Consider the following 19,703-nt stretch of genomic DNA (forward strand, 5'->3'; position numbering starts at 1 on the left):
TTATCTTTTTGGCTGATTTTCTCTATAAATAGTCTTCTAAAAACTCCATTTTCACTCACCAACTCTCATCAAGATTTTCTTGATTATTCTCTCACTCTCTCTCTCTTTTCTAAACTAGCATTTTCTCAAATACAAAATTCCGCATTCGCAAGACTTAGATACACCTAGCCATATTCGAAGTTTCCTTCACCCTAGACGTGAAAGGTTTTAATTTCTGAGGGTTTGGTCCCAAATCTCTCTTTTAAAAATATTTAATTTAGTTGTTTTGTTTATTATTTTCCTTGAAGTTACTAACATGTGTATTTTGTTATTAGAAAGAGGTACGAGGCATCCAAGTAAGTACTTTAATGGTTTAATTGATATTATGATATGGAAATCATGTTTAGATTGATATTATGATTCCTAATGTTATGTTAGGGTGTTTTGATTCCTAGTATCATGTCTAGGGTAACTTTAATATCAAGTATGATTAAAAGTATGATGTCTTTTATTTTCTTTCCTAATATTCATGATTAATAGTATCATGTTAGGGTTAAAGCTTTGATTTTTATGCTTAGTGACATGCAAGAGTTTGTTATTAATCTTGTTAGTATCATGCCTAGGATCTTGCTATTATTATGCTTTAACATGTTTATGATGATTATTATAATTGTTATAATTATAATTTATGATTATTATTATGTTGCTTGATTATATTTATTTTTATTGCTTGATCACGCCTTTTTATGCATGTTTAAAGGGAATTTGTACTTGTAATCACGCTTAATAAGATAATTAATAATCTTGTTTAGGGTTAATATGATTATAATTCAAGTGATCGCCAATAATAGTTTTATTTGTGCATTTAAATTCAACTAACATAGATAAACATGTTTAGGGTAATCCTATTGATTGTATGTTAGTCAGAAAGCGCACATGAATACGATTAGAATAAAGTAGAGGCCTATTATTAGGGCAGTTTCAATCTCTTTTAGGTTGGATTTGTACCTTCATCCCCGAACTACCAGTCATGGTTCAAGACCTATTGGAGTTGACGATCTCCTGGATTGTTAAGGGGTGTAACCTTCACCCTGTGAACGGTTTACAAGTTCCTAAAAACTTGTTGGCGACTCTTTTTCTCTATCTTCTTTCCCTTTGGACGCCACCATACTTTAGTGTATGATCACAGTGGGGTTCAAGCTAGGGATAATGCTTGAAATATTCCCTACAGTTTTTTGGCGACTACACTGGGGAGGATTTCTATTTTAATTCTTGAAATATATTTCGGCAATGATTTAGAAAGAGTGGATGAGACACGAAAAGTTCTAAGTATTTCATGTGCGTAATTTTGATTAACATTATTGTCATATGCATAAAAAAGATCTGATTGGAAAGACCATCCGTAATGAGTTAAAACATAGGATTTTTACACGTAGGAAATTTGAGGAATATCTTTCACAACTATGACCGAAATAACACTGCGCGAAACTGGAAAATTTTATCGAGCACAGAAAGCTGCTGAGGCATGTAGGAATTAGCGTCAGCGAACAGAAGTTAGCGCTAGAATTTTGACTGTAGCGCAAGACGAAAGCTTTGTCGCCAGGCGCTAAAGCCAAAAGCGGGCGCTAATCTCTGTTTGCTGGCGCCAAATTCTTCCAATACCGAGCCAGAAATATGCGTTCTAATTTCGACCAGTTTTTAGCATTGTTTGCTTGATCCTACTTTCTGCTTGAGTTTTTCTCACTTTTCTGAAACCCATATGTGTTATACATATGGACATAACCCCCTGGGAATTCATGCTCCGTCTACCTGATTGAACGCTCTGAGCAACAAAGGGTACATCCGAAAATGTTTAATTCACCAAACCATGGAAGCGAGTTTTTTCTAAAATTTGCGGTGTCCCATCCACTCGCGCCAACCCTTCACGGTTAAGCTTCTGTGCGGTGCATCCAGACAATTAACCATTGACCCTCTATTGACTAACCCATATCCCGAACTTTAGAGAACTAGAGCCATGGTTAGGTTGCAAACTCATTGCATCTTATTGTGCCTACTTGACTAATTGCGCATTATTTGTTGTGCATACTCTATGTGATTTTTCCTAACCGTTGTTTGACTTGCATTAAGAACAAAATAAACTGCTTAATGGCTAAAAAGTACTTTGCTTAATTAATTAATTAATTAATCTTGGTAATTAGAGTCTAATAATCTAATCAGAGTTGACATAGTACGACTTTAGGCATACCCTGTAGAGTAAAAATACCGAAAGCAGTTCGAGATAAACGTTCCAGCACTGACGCCTAGATTTGGACTGCAGCGCCACTCTGTGGAGTGTAGCGCCTGGCGACAGCTCTGTCGTCTAGCACTACACTACACAGTGCGGCGCCAGTCCTGTCGTTTTGGCGATAGTTCGGTATATTGCTCGAGTCATCACTTTGTGTCTGATTAAACAGTTTGCTAATTTATTCTGTTAATTATACCATGTTAAGTCATTAATTGAGTCTAGTCACATAGTCTAGCCAAATGGTCATGACACGAGTCTTAACATGTCACCTACACTCACTAGTCTTAGCACACACTTTGAGTATATGTCACCATGACCATGTCTTAGGTTCATGCATGAGTCGGTTTTTTCCGTCGTTCGAGTTGGGGGTACATTCTATTCCTAATTTTCCACATCTCTCCATCTACATGCTTTCTCCATATCACCACCCTCATTTTTCTACCTTCTTTTATACATTGCATGTTGAATAAAGTTTGAGTCAAACAATTAACAATGAATATCCCAAATTCCTTTTCCAGAGTACTTGGTCGAGGAGAGAAGGGCGATTAATCAAGGATAACCTCTTTATTCAAGTCTTACTTTTTGATAAACCGATTCGTCAAAAGAGGAAGGCTAAAAAGATAATGGCAACTCATGAGGAAGTTAATGAACTTAGGAGTTAATTGACTGACGTGACTGAGGTGTTAAAGGCTTTAACCCTCAAAAATGATGACCTTGTGAAGCAACAACAAATGAACCTCATGCAATAAAGCTTGAGCAAGCTATCTAGTGACTATAAATTTCAGGGCATTAGTTCACAAGGGGTCTCGCTGGACAAGGAACTTCTTCCGCATAAGTTCAATGCCAACGACATCCCAAAATTCAAGGCAACAGATAACCCTTACTTTCATTTAAGAGCTGTTGAAACTATAATAAACATTAAGGGGATCGATAAAAAAGTCTTTCATTCTTTGTTTTCTTTATCCCTTGAGACCGTTTGCCAACAATGGCTCTTTTCCCTTGGCAAAGAGAAAACCTGTTCTTAGGAGTCAATAACAAACGCTTTCATAGATAGATATAAGTGCAATATTCAAGTTGAAAGACAACTTGAGATACTAAGACAAAAAGAAAATAAAGGCTTTACCTCTTTCTTTAATAAATGGAGGGAAACTTCCGCTAAGATGATTGAGGTGCCCACTGAAAAAGAATCTGTGAGGATGTTTATCAAGAATCTCCAAGAGAAGTATTCGAAGCATTTAAAATATCAACACAATCTGAATACTTTCAAGGCCGTTTATGACATCGGAATTGAAATGGAAGATGACCTCGCAAAACAAAAAGCTACTAACAATAGTAACCACGGTGGCTGGAAAAGAAAGAAGAATGACAATCCTTCTTCTTCTAAAAACGCCCACTCTAGTAACAATGTTAGTACCTTTGACCATAATGGTGTCTTAGCCATTGACAATCAAGGATATAAAAAGAAACCCAGGAGAGAACTCACACCCATTGGAATGACCTACAATGTTGCTTTCGACCGTCTTTACGATCAAGTATTAATCAAACCTATAGGCCCTACCGAAGATTTAACGCCAGAAAATCGATCTTCGAGATGGAATCCCAACTTCTATTGCAAGTACCATCGAGGAAACGGTCATACCACTGACGAATGCTACAGGTTTCAAAATCTCATTCAAGAACTCATAGAAGCAAACAAGATCCCATTGCCTCTAGCTAGCGAGAAGACTGGATGATGTCGGAGCAAACGACACAAGACAAGAGGCGAGCTTCAACGACAAGATTTCATGTCCTCTTTTTCTGTTTCTTTTTCATTTTTTCCTTTCCCTAATAAGTCTAGTATAGGCACCTTTCTCTTCCCTTAGATTATTTTTGTAGATTCTTTATTTTCTCTTAGATTAATTTTGTAGGATCATTATTAATTTTTCCTTCAATAAAATGAGCATTTATTTCCTTACATATGATCATTTCATTAAATTGCATTTAAAAATAAAAAATAAAAAATCCATGTCAAACTAAGCGCAAGGTATACCAATGATTTGAGGCACCCCTTGTAGCCACATCATATCACCTTTCACCCTTCAAATTTACAATCCTTTTTTGATAAACCACTTTGAGTCTCGTCTAACAATAGACCTTTCTTTCTTCAACCTACATCTATCTAACCTTGGGATGGGGCAGTGTGCAACTTATGCAATTTAAAAAAAAACAGCTTGAGTGATTTCAAAAGATCAAAATAAAAAAATAAGTAAAAAATAAATAAATAAAAGAGTACAAAAGGGCAAGTGTTCCAATGCCTTTGATATGAAAATGTCTTTGATAAGAACACGTCTCAGATTGCGTCTCTTATCGAGTGCTCGGTACCGTGTTTGAGAAACATGAATGCCAAGTGAGTGATAGACCGCATGATCGGGATTGCCCACACTTATAAAAATAAATAGATGCTAAAGCAAAAAAGAAAAGAGAGCTAAAAAAGAGTATAAATCCTCAAGCATAAAAATATAGAGATTCAAATGCAAAGTTGCACACCTTAGGGGCATATCGAGGGTCTTGAGTCTTTGTCCCTTTCTTCTTCAACCTTTAGCCTAACCACGTTACAACCCTTAAAAATACCTTTTTGAGGTATACACACACTTGTGCGAGGTTCGGCTAGAGCTACGTTCGGCCTGATTCCTAACGGATACGTAGGCAACCTCACATCGAGGTGCGGCCGTAATAAACATGCATTCATATTCACATTCACATTCACACATCATGATCATATCAAGGGATCCCCTATGCTCATTCCTATCTACTTAGAGCTAGACTTGGGGGATTGATCCTTACATCATTAGCTTACCTAGCCTAAGAGTCACCACCATTTGACTCTTTTAAAAAATAATATCTTTCCACACACTTAACCCTTGCGACCTAACTTTAGTGTCACTTTCACACGCTGCACAGATACATGACCAAATATACTTTCCCTTAGGAACCCATTCTCATGAAATCTTAACACAACGTTGAAGCATGTATTGTCATATCAAAATCACTCATCAATCATAATCATCATTGCATCGAAGTATGAAGTGCTTAGCCTCCGCGCCTAAGTTACCTAAATACTTTCATTATCGAGCCAACTAGGATAGTCTAAGATGTTACAATCCTTATGCTATGAGAGACAACGTTAACGGATTAAGCTCATTCAACATGCACCTTCAATAACTTCGATTCTTTTTCTCGTCCATCTTTTTCGGGAGAAAGTCGGTACCCTCCACAAAAATGACGGAAAATTTTTGCTTCTTTGCATTTTAGAGTCGCACGATCACATTACAATGCACACACGAGTCATGTACACATTGAGTCATGTCGTGTTATCACATTGACTCAACACTAAGTCTTAGGTCAACCCTAAAGAAAGATAAGCAAAGTCCTATAGTCAAAAATAAATGCAGGTGCATTCCAGCAAGCGAGGACATTCCCGGATTTTTTTCGAAAAAAAAACCGCGAATATGACACAGGAGATTCCTCCAAGATAAGAGGAGTTACATAGATCAGTAAATTAGAGATTAAGAGCTTTAATTTACAAAAGATTTGAGCGGATTTGGTTAAAAGGAAACGACCAAGCTCAAAGTTCAGAGCAAAACCAAGCAACAGCAGCAGCAAGAGCAGAGTAGGGAAGACTCGACTCCAACACCAGACGACAAGGCTGTCGTCTGGCAACAATATCAGGCGTCTGGCAACAGATTTCAGCGCCTGGCGCTAGATCCCAGAGTCTGGCGACAAAGCCAATTCTTGACGCTAGAGATATTTCAGCAGCGACAGAGCTCGAAGCCTCTCATAACGGTTATTTTGACTTCATACAGCAATTTCGGGTTCCTTGGTACGCCAGTTAACCCCTATAAGCAATTTGACATGATTAGTAGTCAGCTCGATTACAATCATAGTAATTAATTGACCTGACAAAAAATCGTCTCACTTAGCTTAAGCGCCTAAAACACTGGCTCATTACAAGCACCAACGTATCGGTTTAAAAGCAAGCACTTAAACAACAGTATTTCCAAATACGGATTGTCGCGCATTCTTCTTAAACGACAATATTTCCAAATACGGATTGTCGCGCATTCTTCTTAAACGACAATATTTCCAAATATGGATTGTCGCGCATTCTTCTTAAACGACAATTTTTCCAAAAATTTGATTGTCATCCCCAACTGACAATATTTCCAAAAATGGAGTGTCGTGCATCTTCTTCAACGACAACTTTTTCAAGATTGGATTGTCATCTCTGGCAAAGTTTCCAAGCGTGGATTGTCATGTTCCTTCTTTGTTTGGCAAGTTTTTCCAAGTTCGGATTGTCATACATTCATCGACTTATTGGCAAGTTTTCCGAGATTGGATTGTCATACACCCAGTTCGCTATGGCAAAATTTCCCAAAGGATTGTAGTAGCTTTCTATTCATCATAAATATCGGCAAAGGTTCCTCAACGTGGATTGTCATTCATTTCAGTAAGTGGCAAATTTTCCCGAAGTGGATTGTCGATCGACTCTTTTTTGCAAATGTTCCAAGACGCGGATTGTCAATTGTGGCAATATTTTCCTAAAAAGAGTGTCGCATAGCGTTGGCTAATTTCCAAGGTGGATAGCTTTCAAGAGTTATATTCCAAGATGTGGATTGATGATCGTAGCAAAATTCTTATGACAGATTGTTACGAAGCATTAGCAACTTTTCCCAAAAATGGATTTTGGCAAATTTTCCAAGATACGGATTGTCGCTTCATCGTGGCAACATTTCCAAGGATGGATTGTTACGAAGAATTGACAATTTTCCCTAAATCGGATTGTCATGCATCATACAAGAGTTGTGTTGGCAACTATTCCCAAGGAAAAGAGGATTGTCATCATAGAAAAAGCACCGACATACTGGTTCACAAGCAGCAAAGCGTCGACATACTGGCATGGCAGCATTAAGGATCAACAAGCAGTGGTCTTTTCGAAGACTTTCACGGCGGCAATTGGAGGCAGTTACAGGTGTAGCAATCTTCAGGCGGTATTCTCTAGCTTGCAGAAGATCGTCGAAACAAACAGCAGGATGGCGTTCCCTAGCTTGCGAATTATTATCACAACAACAGTAATACGGCAGCAAATCGGTTACTTCCAGAGACATGTGCTCGACAGTGCAAGATACGTGTTTCTTAACTCTCTTATCTGTTTTAACTAATGCTAGTTTGCAGGTATCGGTGTTACAAGAGTGATTTAGGATGGCAGAACGTTCTGGATCATTTTCCGTCCCTATCGCTACTTTGACTTTTGTTTTCAAAACTTGCGTTTCTCCAAACTCAGTCAAAGTGTGGGCTTCTGTAGACACCCATTTGTGTCTCCCCAAAACCAAACCCAGTGATGAGTACCTTTCACGTCGAATAATAATCGAATGAAGTGAAAGTGTGAAAAGTTTAGTGTTGCGGATAGTTTTAATTTCTTTTCTCTTCTCTCTGTTTTTTAAAACCCATTTTTAAGAGAACAGCCAATCTAGTTTGGTTGGTCCATGATATGGGTCCAATACCATGGAAAGACACTATACACACACATATTCACAAAACCAACTATACTCATGAATACATATACAATTGCAAGATGAAAGCATGATCAATCAAAGTTACATATACCAAAAGTCAACTCAATAAGGCGTTCATGGCCATCCAAACATAGAAAACCAATCTCAATAATAGACTTTGGCAAGTATGGGAGAAATAAATCAAGCAATCAACAGACTATGTATTAAGAAACCACCAAGAGATATAGATAACCCCCCCCCCAAAGCTAGCGAATAGATACTCCCCCAAGCTAGAATAGAGCATTGTCCTCAATGCTCAAAATAAAGGCACAAAGGCTGGGAGGGAAGGGAAGAAATGAACCACATCCACCCAACAAATCATATTCATTCAATCCACATGCAAATAAGAAAGAAAATCTAAGATGAGGGAAGAAGGAAAGAGTAAACCAAATGTGAGGTGGGTGTTGAAACCCGCAATTGAGCACATTGTCCACATTCTCATCTAATTCCTCATCTTTGTTCTTTTCCAAATGCAAGCAATCATTGGTGTGGTTCTTCTCATGGTTCTCAATCCTAAATCCTTGCACATGAGTATATGCATCAAGTACCTATACACAAAGACAAGAAGATAAACAAAAATGAGAAACGTAAAAGAAAGAAAAGAAAGAAAGCAATAAAACACAGGTTACTTCCAGAGAAAGGCTTGCTTAACGTCCAAGCATGACTAATCTAGTAAATAACCCAACAAATAATGCAAAAGCTTGTCATATGCACCGGCAAAAATATCAAGAAATAGAGCATACGCGATGCTCATATGACAAGCAAACACAAAGTACAAGGAGACTTTATGCTTGAGAGAAGGGGGAAAAGAAAAAGTAAAAGAACCAAAAGAAAAATCAAGAAAATAAGAAGAAAAATAAAGATAGGGTGGCAAACTCTCCTCACAAAAATCTTTTGGTTCGCATTGTAATTCTTTTCCTCATCAACAACGAAAGAGTTGGGGGCTTCGGAAGCATGAATAGGAAAAGGATCCCTTAGAGGTTCGTTGAGAAAAGAAGGGAGGAATATAGGATAGTATTGGATATGGTTAAACCTTTGGGAGAAAGGTGTATGAGAAAGGGGACACTACTAAAATTAGGCCAAATAGCGACCGTCTCTTACGGTCGTAAAAAATAGCAAAAACGGTCGCTAAAACAAATTGCGACCGTCAACGGTCGTAACATTGTGGTTGTTATTTACGTGGTCTCAGAAAATAAAATTACAATCGTTTGACTGTCGCAGATATTTTGCGACGGCTTTTAATATCTTCAACGACCGTTAAGGGGACGGTCGCAAATAATAATAATTGCGACCGTTTTAAGCGGCGGTCGCAAAACTGGATATTAGCGACCGCCTAAAGCCGTCGCTAAAAGTTTTTGTTTTAAAAAAAAAAAAGCACCTGCCTCCCCTGTACTTCACAGCCAGCCCCACCACCCATGCCCACTCTAAAACACCACCACCCAACCTTCTCAAAAACACTAGCACACCCCTTAATCTAACCTAGCCACCCTCATAAATGCACCTAGTAAAATAAAAAAATAAAACTGAAAAAAAAAACATTAGCAGAAATCAAACAAAATTAATAAAAACTACAATAACGAATTAAATCAAACGAAAACAAACTAGAAATCTAACAATATATAGCAAACTTAAATCAAATCACCCACAAAAATTAACTAAATAAAAAATTAAAACAAGCAAAAAAATCGAACAGAGAAATTCAAACCCACAAACAAAATCCAGAAAACCAAGCATAAAAAAAAACCTAGGAAATCAAGCAAAAAATCAAGAAAATCAAGCAAAAAAAATCCAGAAAATTAAACCCATAAATATCAAGCAAAACAAATTATACCAGAAAAAGAATTCGAACAAGGAAATTAAAAAAAAAAACAACAAGAAAATCAAACCCACATTAATTAACCCAAAAAATTTCGAACAAGTAAAATCAAATAAAAAATGCAATAAACCACTTACCTTTCCCAATATTTCTTCCTCTTTGAGTTTATATGGTCAAATTCGACCATAAAAACTTCAGATCTGAAATTTTTATGTTCGAATTTGACCATAAACACAGTAATTCTTCGTTTGTTCAACAAGAACCAAACACCCAAAACCGTTTGGTAACAAAAACTCAAAGAAAAAAAATTGAATGAAGAAGAAAAAGAGAACGAAAATGGAGGAAATGGTGCTGCAATAACGGAAGAGAAGAAGGAGAAAGAAAAGAAAAGGAAACAAAACGAGATGGAGGGGCTGTGAGAAAGGTAAGGAAGAAAGGAGAGCTGGAGGGGAAGGAGGAGAGAGAATGGAAAGAGAAGGGGATGCAGAGGAAAGAGAAAGACATAAGCGGCTGCGTGTAAAGAAGATAGGGTTTGGGAACATGAGGCATTTAATTTATACAGTGCTTTAAAAAAATTAAAAAAAAAACCTTTTGCAACCGCTTATAGCGGTCGCAATTGGATTATTTTTACAACCATTTTGGCGGTCGCAAAAGGGTTATTTTATTTTAGAATTATTTTTAATTGTTCAAACATCTTTACGACCATTTAAAAAGCCAAAAACGGTCGTAATATTGCGACTATTTCAAAAACGGTCGCAGATTTCATATTTTGCGACCGTTTTCTTGACAGTCGTAGAAAAACGGTCGTAATTTAGCCGAATTTTAGTAGTGGGAAAAGGGGTAGCTACTCCCTTACCACAAGGTCTCACATCACTAATGAGGGAATGGAAATCAATCTTGGAATCCTCAAATGAAGAAACCTCACGATCTACATCTCCCTCAAGCTCAAAAACTCCAAAGGATTTAACCTCAACATCCTTTTCACAACCTTGAACAACATCTCCCATAAATTTCTCAAAGCTTACCATCTCAAAATCAAGAGTAAATGGGGGAAATTTTCTCTTAAAGTCATCTCTTTCTAATGAATCCTTATCAAAGAACTCACTCAAAAGGTTATGGGCTTTCTTTTGAAACTCAAGGAATATTTAGGCCATAATCTCAAATGAGTCCAAATTATCATGGATAGACGAGTTAAAAGCCTGCTCATTGAAATCATCTATGGGACTATGGGGCACACCTTTAGAATTCATGCAAAAATTGGATGCAATATGAGAAAGAACATGCACTTCATCATCATTAGAATGTAGATCATTACATTAAGCTATAGATGGAGAGGAGTTGAAATCATGCATTACATGGTCACTATGGGGAGCATCAAGCACATCATGGGAATTCATATTAGACAAATCATTACAATTAGCATCAACATTAAAAGCATGAGAATCCCGAACATAAGTCTGGTGATTGGCCCTCTCCCAATCATAATTATCCTTAGCTAACCATGAATAGAAATCTCAAGCTTCATCCAAAGACATAGATTGAAATCCACCATTTACTATATTGTCATCCACTCCTCTAAAATGCTCATTTAGTCCCAAATCAATGATTTTGATCTATTCACAATAATCACCCTTCTTAAAACCTTTAACACCGTCTAGGAAATCCTTAAGTCTATTGAAATATACACAAAACAGTTCATTATCAAATTGAGGAATAGAAATATAAGCCATTTTTTCAACAAAAACAACAAAAATAAAAACAAACAAATAAAAAGAAGATTATACACAAAGGGCTAGTCTCAATAAGATAACACAATGGTAATGGAAGTCGTTCCCCGGCAACGGCGCCAATTTGACAACAGGATAAACGCGTCGTCAAATGTCTATCCCTTGATCAAATACAATTTATACAACCTAAACAAACCTAATGCGAGTATAAGGCAAGCATAGGGGTCGAACCACAGGGAACAAATAAACACCACCAAATGTTATCAACACCTAAGCTAGTCCGGAATAGGAGGTAAGTAAACTAAAGTCTAAAGATGCTAAAACAAGAAGGAAAAAAAATACTAAGGGAAATGGTTTAGGTATACCATTCACGCAAACATAAAAAAGGCATAGAAGTTGAATTAATCATGAACTAAACATGCATGAATATCGATATAAGAGGTCCAATCTAGCCACCTGTCGGGGCTCATTGGCTTCTCCTAACATAGCCTCTATGGTTCCACATTAGATCCATATACTAGGAGGTGCTGTCAAATAACGATCACTACAAATGCATCTTGCTAGGTCCGTTATCGCATCTTCTAATAATAATTAACTCCCAATCAACTAACAACATGAATTTGCAAGTAGATTGAAGAATAACAAGCATATAAAGAATTTAATCACAAATAAATCAATTTCAAACCCTAGAACATGCTCAAGATCCAACTACACCACAATCATCCCCTTAATGGGGGAATTACTCACTAGTCATGATAATAACAAGATTAATTAACAAATAACCAAGAATAAACATGATTAACATGCAACACTAACAACTAAAACAATAATAATAATAATAATAATAATAATAATAATAATAATAATAATAATAATAATAATAATAATAATAATAATAATAATAATAATAATAATAATAATAATAATAATAATAATAATAATAATAATAATAAGCATATAAAATAAAGGATAGAGAGTTAGAGATTCTCATTGATTGAAGATGAAAGTCTATAAACAAGATGATCAATTTTCTTCTTCAAAATCCAAGTTCAACAATGGTGAAACCCTCACTTTCTCTCCCTAAACTACTCTAATCCTAAGCTAAACCTAGAGAGATAAGCTCTCCTAAAACTAATTAAGAAAATAGAATAATAATTTGATTTTTTTTTATGGAATTAAATAATTACCCCAAAAATGGGTATTTATACAAAGCTAAAGAAAATAGAAAAATAAAAAGAAGGAAAATAATAAAGAAAAGAAAGGAAAAAAGTAAAATAAAAATAAAAGAGGAAAAATAGAAAAACCCACAAATCCCCCAAAACGTCATACCACTACTTCCTCTTCTTCTTTTTGAATTAAGCTGCTCTAAAATGGGGTTTTAATCCCAAGATTTGCATCCCATAAAACACCATCATCAATCATCATCATTAAATTACCATCGTTCTTCCTCAACAGCATTCATCGAGCATCAATTTACGCCGTTGATCTTCATTAATAACCACGTGAGAAGCTCGTGATTGTGCCCAGAATTGTGCGTCCGTGAAGAAGCCGCGCAGTTGCTGTTTATGCTAATTTTTGTTGAGTGGGATTGAATATCAAAATCTAGGCTACGAATCAACTAAGCAAAATCAAAGGTAAAACACAATAAGAAAAAGAATAAACGACACGAGGAATTGGTGACGCGGAAAACCCAATGAAGGTAAAAACCGCGGGTAGAATGAGGATCTACCAAACTTTCACTATGCAAAAAATAATGATATCAGTTTACAAGATGGGATGTAGTGTGTATAAAATAAAACTACTTGTTTATACTTAGCATATTAATGTATTGTTCTTTGCATACTAAAAAGAATATTCAAATGCCCTTTTTTAGGTCAGTATTTTTTTTTTTTTTTTTTTAGTGTATAAAAGTTAGTAATTTTTTACATGGTTTAACCAACATGTGTTAGGTTGTAAATTGAAATTAGGAGATGACACTGGATAAAGAATGGATGAAACTAACTGACCGTGGTTCAACAGGATATCTGAAAGGAATAGATGGCTTTCTAGACTTTGCATTTACTAATACTAATGCTAATGAGCGTTGCAGAAATGGCACTGCAATTAAATGTCCATGTTGCAGATGCGCTAACGTGCATTTCAAAACTAGAACTGAAGTTCGAGTTGATTTGCTAAAAAATGGCTTTTTGCCATGCTACACAGTATGGGATAAACATGGTGAAAGACATGGCGACATGATCCTTGAAAGTGAGAATACTTTTAATGATAATGATGATATGCTCGACATGTTACAAGTAGGATGTGGGGTGGCTGGAATGGGATTGCTTGAGGATAGTAATATTGACGAAGCTCAAGAACCCTCTAAAGAAGCAGCTAAATTCTACCGCTTATTAGAGGACTATAAAGAGCCTTTGGTTGTAGATGGGAAAAAAGTGTCAAAGTTAGTTTACATAATGAAATTATTACATCTTAAGTGCTTGAACCATTGGACAGATACCTCTTTTACTCAATTATTGAAATTTCAAAATGAAACATTAGGTTTTGACCTGCCTAATTCATATGATGCATGTCGCAAAATTATTAGTGAACTAGGCCTGGCCTAGATTATGTCAAAATTGATGCATGTCCAAATGATTGCATAATCTATTGGCGTGAAAATAGTGAGGCTCAAGAGTGTCCAAAATGTAAAACTTCTAGGTGGAAGGCGAAGGGTAAAAATGTACCAAATAAGGTGTTACGTTATTTCCCAGTTAAACCTAGACTGCAAAGGTTATTTATGTCATCAAATACTGCAAAAGAAATGCGTTGGCACAAAGAGGAAAGAACTAATGATGATACTATGAGACATCCAACAGATTCTCCAGCATGGAAGTCATTTGATGAGGAATACAAGTCATTTGCAGCTGACCCTAGAAGTGTTAGGCTTGGTTTAGCTGCTGATGGTTTCCAACCTTTTAACAATTTTGGAGGAACCTCTCATAGTATTTGGCCAGTTGTTCTGGTTCCTTATAATTTGCCTCCGTGGATGTGCATGAAGCCTCAGTATATGATGTTATCGTTACTTATTGACGGCCCTCATTCTCCAGGAATGGATTTGGATGTCTACCTTCAACCTTTGATTGAAGAGTTGAAAGAGTTATGGGAGGTTGGGGCTGAAACTTACGATGCATATTCTAAACAAAATTTTGTGATGCATGCAAGTCTATTGTGGAAAATCAGTGATTTCCCAGCATATGGAGACTTGTCTGGGTGGTGTACAAAAGGTTTCTTTGCTTGTCCTTCTTGTCATAACAAACCCTCATCATGTTCTATAAAAAGCAGGACTGCTTATGTAAGGAATAGACGTTTGCTGCCATTGAATCATAAATGGAGAAAGTTGCGAAATGCATTTGATAAAACAATTGAAAAAGAAATAGCCCCCCTCCCACTATCTGGCGATGATGTAGTAAGGCAATGCAACCAATTTTCTCAAGTTCCATTTGGCAAGGTCGGTTCAAAAAGGAAATGGGATGAGACAAATAGCTTGTATGGATGGAGAAAGAAGAGCATTTTTTTTCAATTGCCATATTGGAGCAAATTGAAATTACGTCATAACTTGGACGTTATGCATATTGAAAAGAATATTTCTGAAAATATCATTGGAACACTGATGAATATAAAGGAGAAGACTAAAGACAATATAAAGTCTAGATTGGATTTGGTTAAAATTGGTATAAGGCAAGAACTTCATCCCATTGTTGATGAAGATAAGGTGCGCATACCTGTGGCATGTTATACACTGAGAGGTCATGAAAAATCTGCATTTTGTGAGATGTTTCAAAACTTGAGGATTCCTGATGGATATTGTTCAAACATCTCTCGGTGTGTGAAAGACAATGGAAACAAAATTTCATGCATGAAAAGTCACGATCATCATGTTTTTTTGGAGAAATTACTTCCAATAGCTGTTCGTGGACTCCTTCCAAAACACGTTTGTGAGCCATTAATTGAACTAAGCTTGTTCTTTAAGAACTTGTGCTCAAAAATTTTGACAATGAAGGAACTTGATAAGCTTGAAAACAAAATTCCCTACACCATGTGCAAATTGGAAATGATTTTTCCACCTTCTTTCTTTTCTGTCATGTTACACTTAGTTGTTCATCTGGTGGCAGAAGCTAAGATTGGTGGTCCAGTGAGATATCGATGGATGTATCCAATAGAGAGGTATGTGTATAACGCAATTTTTAATTTTTTTTTCATAATAATATATTTTATTTTTCTGTTACATATTTTATTTTCATATATCAGGTACCTGCGTACATTAAAATCTTATGTTCGCAATAAAGCACGGCCAGAAGGTTCGATTGCAAGAGGTTACTTGGCTGATGAATGTTTAACATTTTGCTCTAGATACATGGATGACATGACCACAAAATTTAGTCGCCACTCTCGAAATGAAGATAAGGATGGCAATAGTCAGGAGACTAGTAAAAGGGATCTGGACTTATTTATCCCACGTGGTCGTCCTTTAGGAAAGTCAACGCCTCATCATCTTACTGTAGAGGAGTTTGAACAAGTCCACTTTTATACCCTTAATAATTGTGATGACCTCATGGAACTTGCTAAGTAAGTAAGTAAATAATAAAATAGTTTTTGTAAGAAATTTAACATTTTTCATCTAGATATTTTAAGGGTTGGTTTTTTTTTTTTTTCCCTAACTTCAGGCAGCATAGAGAGTTACTTGCTGCTGAAAATCCAACTCCTAGAAGTATCGAGAAAAGACATAAAGCTCAATTTTCTGAATGGGTTCGCAATCATGTAAGTTATCTGTCTATTTTACTTATACATATTAGCAATATTATGGTTCATCAATAATATTATAATGATTTCATTTTATTTATAGGTGGAGCATATGTATAAGGAAGGATTGGTTGATGAAGAATTATATTACTTAGTTTGTGGTCCTTTACGCACTGTAAGGCGTTATAGTGGCTACATTGTGAACGGGTTTAGGTTCCAAACTCTTGATCGCCAAGAAAATAGAAAAACCCAAAATAGTGGGGTTATGGTTCGCGGAGATGATCTAATGGATAAGGAGTATTATGGTGTTCTAAGAGACATTTACGAGCTTCAATATCCCGGTGGAAATCATGTGTTCGTTTTTAAGTGTGATTGGTATGATGTTCAACATAAGGGTAGAGGGTATAAAGTGGATGAATTTGATATAACCAGTGTCTGTAGTGACTTATCTTTATCAACTCAAGAACCCTTTGTATTAGAATCACAAGTGGAACAGGTGTTTTATGTTCCAGAACCTAGGGAAAATAAGTGGCTAGCTGTTATAAAGACAGAGCCTCGAGATTTGTACAACATTCCTGAAATAGAGACTGTTGAAGCTGCACTTGCTCAAGTTATTGATGAAGAAGCTGTGCAGCAAGAGGAGATTAGGACTTCAAATGTCCAAACTTCATATGGAAATGGAGAGAATCAGTATTTGGCTACTAAACATTTTACAGTGGAAAGTGATCCTTGAGTCGTAAAATGGGTAACCAAAGAAATGGAGAGGATTAAGCAACAAAAGCATGGGAAACAAACGAAAAAAAAGAAGAAAAATAATGATATGGATGGTTTCATTGTTGATGATGATGTTGAAGTTTAAACATCTATCTTTATGTCACTTCTGTTATCTTAGATAGTTATTTAGTTTCCTGTGTTAGGTTGCAAAATTTATCATCAATCAACTTTCATATCTAACTTGAACTGTTATTTTCAAAAGCTAATTTATGAAACTAGTTTTTTTTTTCCATTATATTTTTCATATGATAATAATTATTATGTTCAATCATTTTCCAACTATAAAAGCCTGGTAAGTATTCTTCGTATTTTATTTAATACCCCTTATGATTATGTTATATGGTTATATGATTTAATAGTTGCGTATAGAAAATATAGTGTTCCAAAGCTCTTAAATATATGTTTTAAAATATTGAAGATATGGCAGGAAGAGGACAAGTTAAGCTACGAAAATTTGGAAGCATTGGAAATAGAAAAACTGTAAACTTTGCTGAAGAGTCCCAACGACGCCTTCAATATGTATTTGGAGATGATTTTGTTATGGATGACATTGTATCTAATACAATTAGTCCTACTAATGAAGAAAATCCAGGTGGAGATCAAGGTTTTTCAAACATAGGTAATGATGAAATACAAACCACTTTCAGTTTTTTGAACTTCACAACAAGTTTATTCATCTAATGAATTTATCTCATTAAATTTAATTTTTTAGGGGGAACAAAGCGTGTATATGCTAGCAATTTTATGAGGAGACTTGATGTTGTGTTAACTACATACCAGGCAGCGGATCCTACTCCTCATGAAGATAATGGTAATCGACCTAAAAAGTTGAGAACTAAGTACATGCATGAAAGACACATGTTGGATGAAGCCCAACGTAATGATCCTAATAGCAGCCAAGGTAACAATGATACTATGATTTTTCTAAATTGCTTGTTTATGCAGCTTTGTAGCTTACTGTATTTTATTGCGTTTGGAGGCATTACTGTAGCCACTACTACAAGTGTTATTAAAAAAAGAGGTCAGAGAGGCAAGTACAGAAGTTTTGCTCTTGAAAAGAAAACCAAGGGCGGTCAATTTAAGTTGGATATTGAAATACCCCCGTATGTTCTGCAAGCTGTTGGAGAAAATGCCCGCTCACTAGTTAACTTTTGTGGATATGTTGTTAGAACAACAGCTTTAATGGATGCAGGAGATTGGTCTAAAGTTTTTGCTAAACATGGTTCTTCAATGTGGTTGCAAGTGAAGGTAGACTTTAGCATTTTTCATACATTCTAATAATATTTACATTAGTTTTCCTCTCTGCGTCATAATTTTATTTTAAAACCAGAACAAGTTCAACATTAAAGACTCCTCTACCCAGCTATCTCGACTTCAAGCTTTTGTAATTGATGCAATGCAACGCTTATATCGATTTTGGAAAGCTCGTTTGCATGCTTATTACAAGGAATGTGGAGATACGCATGAGGAGAGACTTGAAAATCCTCCTACTGATTTTCCACTTTCAAGCTGGACAGCATGCTGTGAGACATTTAATTCTGATAAGTTTAAGGTAAACACTCTCTTCCTATTTATATAAATAATCATGCTTATGTTGTCATACCTTCAAATTAATACTATTGATGATCTTATATCTTAAATCTAGAAAAGAAGCATGCAAAACAGTAAGAATCGAAGGTCTGATAAATGGATCAAACACTCAACAGGGAACTTATCTTTCCCTGAGACAGAGTACATCCTGGTAAGATTACAATGTGTACCTATAGTGTAAGATTACAATGTGTACCTATTGTAAAATATTTTTTATTATGACGTTAACACATCCTACTAATGTTTAAACTGAGAAGAACGATGGGGTTTTACCTCCTGCTTATGTAGTATGGCTAACCCAACACACAACAACAGATGATGGAGGAGTTTTACGATGGACTAATGATGCTCGTTCTAAAGAAATACATGTGAGAAAATCCTTTAAAAACCTTGTGTATTATTCAAAGGACAGCGATACTACTTGTGTATGAATTTCTAATTTATTTTTGCAGGCGCAACTCCATCAACTCGTGCAAGATAAAGATAAAGAACCTGAAGGAGATCAAATGTGCCCCCAGACACAGGAAGAAATGTTGGTTCAGGTGCTTGGGGCAAAATCTGGGTACTTTTGAGGCAAAGGTAACGGGTATAGAGGTTTAACTAAAGCAAGACTTCAAGAAGAGCAACAAATGATAATGCTTAAACAACAAGACCAGATAACTCATTTAAAAACTGAGCTTGAGGCGAGTAAGAAGGATATGGATGAATACAAAGAAGAACAGAAGCGTATTATGGCAGAAATGGAGAAGCGATTCATGCAGATGATAAATAGCAACATGAATAGGTATGATACTTTCTGATTCGGCTTTCCTCACATATATGACTTTTAACACCTGTGAGCATGTTATGTTCTTTGCTTGTACAACTAATTAATTTATCCCTCCTGATTTTTCCCCTATAAGCTGCACACTTTTGTGCACTGTGAACCGTCATAAATTAGCCCATCTTTGCTTGTACATAATCATTGATTAATGCTGCTAACTGATGAAAAATTATAAATAATGTCAGAAGCAAGTGTTATAGATCAAGTTGAATTTTAAGAGTTTCTTCATGCTTTGGACTAAGTAGGCAGAGAGTAAAAAAAAAATTGTTGTCAAGCCATCGTTTTACCACGATGCTTGTTTGCCGGTAAATTGTGTTCTATCTTACTGAATTATCACTTG

At 35.9% G+C, this 19,703-nt stretch overlaps 1 long non-coding RNA gene across 1 annotated transcript; it reads left to right on the forward strand.

The window, feature by feature from the left end:
• Positions 1–274: 274 nt before the first annotated feature.
• On the forward strand, positions 275–18,313 carry LOC145559761 (uncharacterized). Its single transcript, XR_014092933.1, has 3 exons — positions 275–335; positions 18,143–18,198; positions 18,281–18,313. It is a non-coding gene; the product is annotated as an uncharacterized LOC145559761 (long non-coding RNA).
• The last annotated feature ends 1,390 nt before the right edge of the window (positions 18,314–19,703 follow it).

This window comes from Chenopodium album, chromosome 9, assembly GCF_948465745.1.
Source record: "Chenopodium album chromosome 9, dcCheAlbu1.1, whole genome shotgun sequence".
NCBI lineage: Eukaryota > Viridiplantae > Streptophyta > Magnoliopsida > Caryophyllales > Amaranthaceae > Chenopodium > Chenopodium album.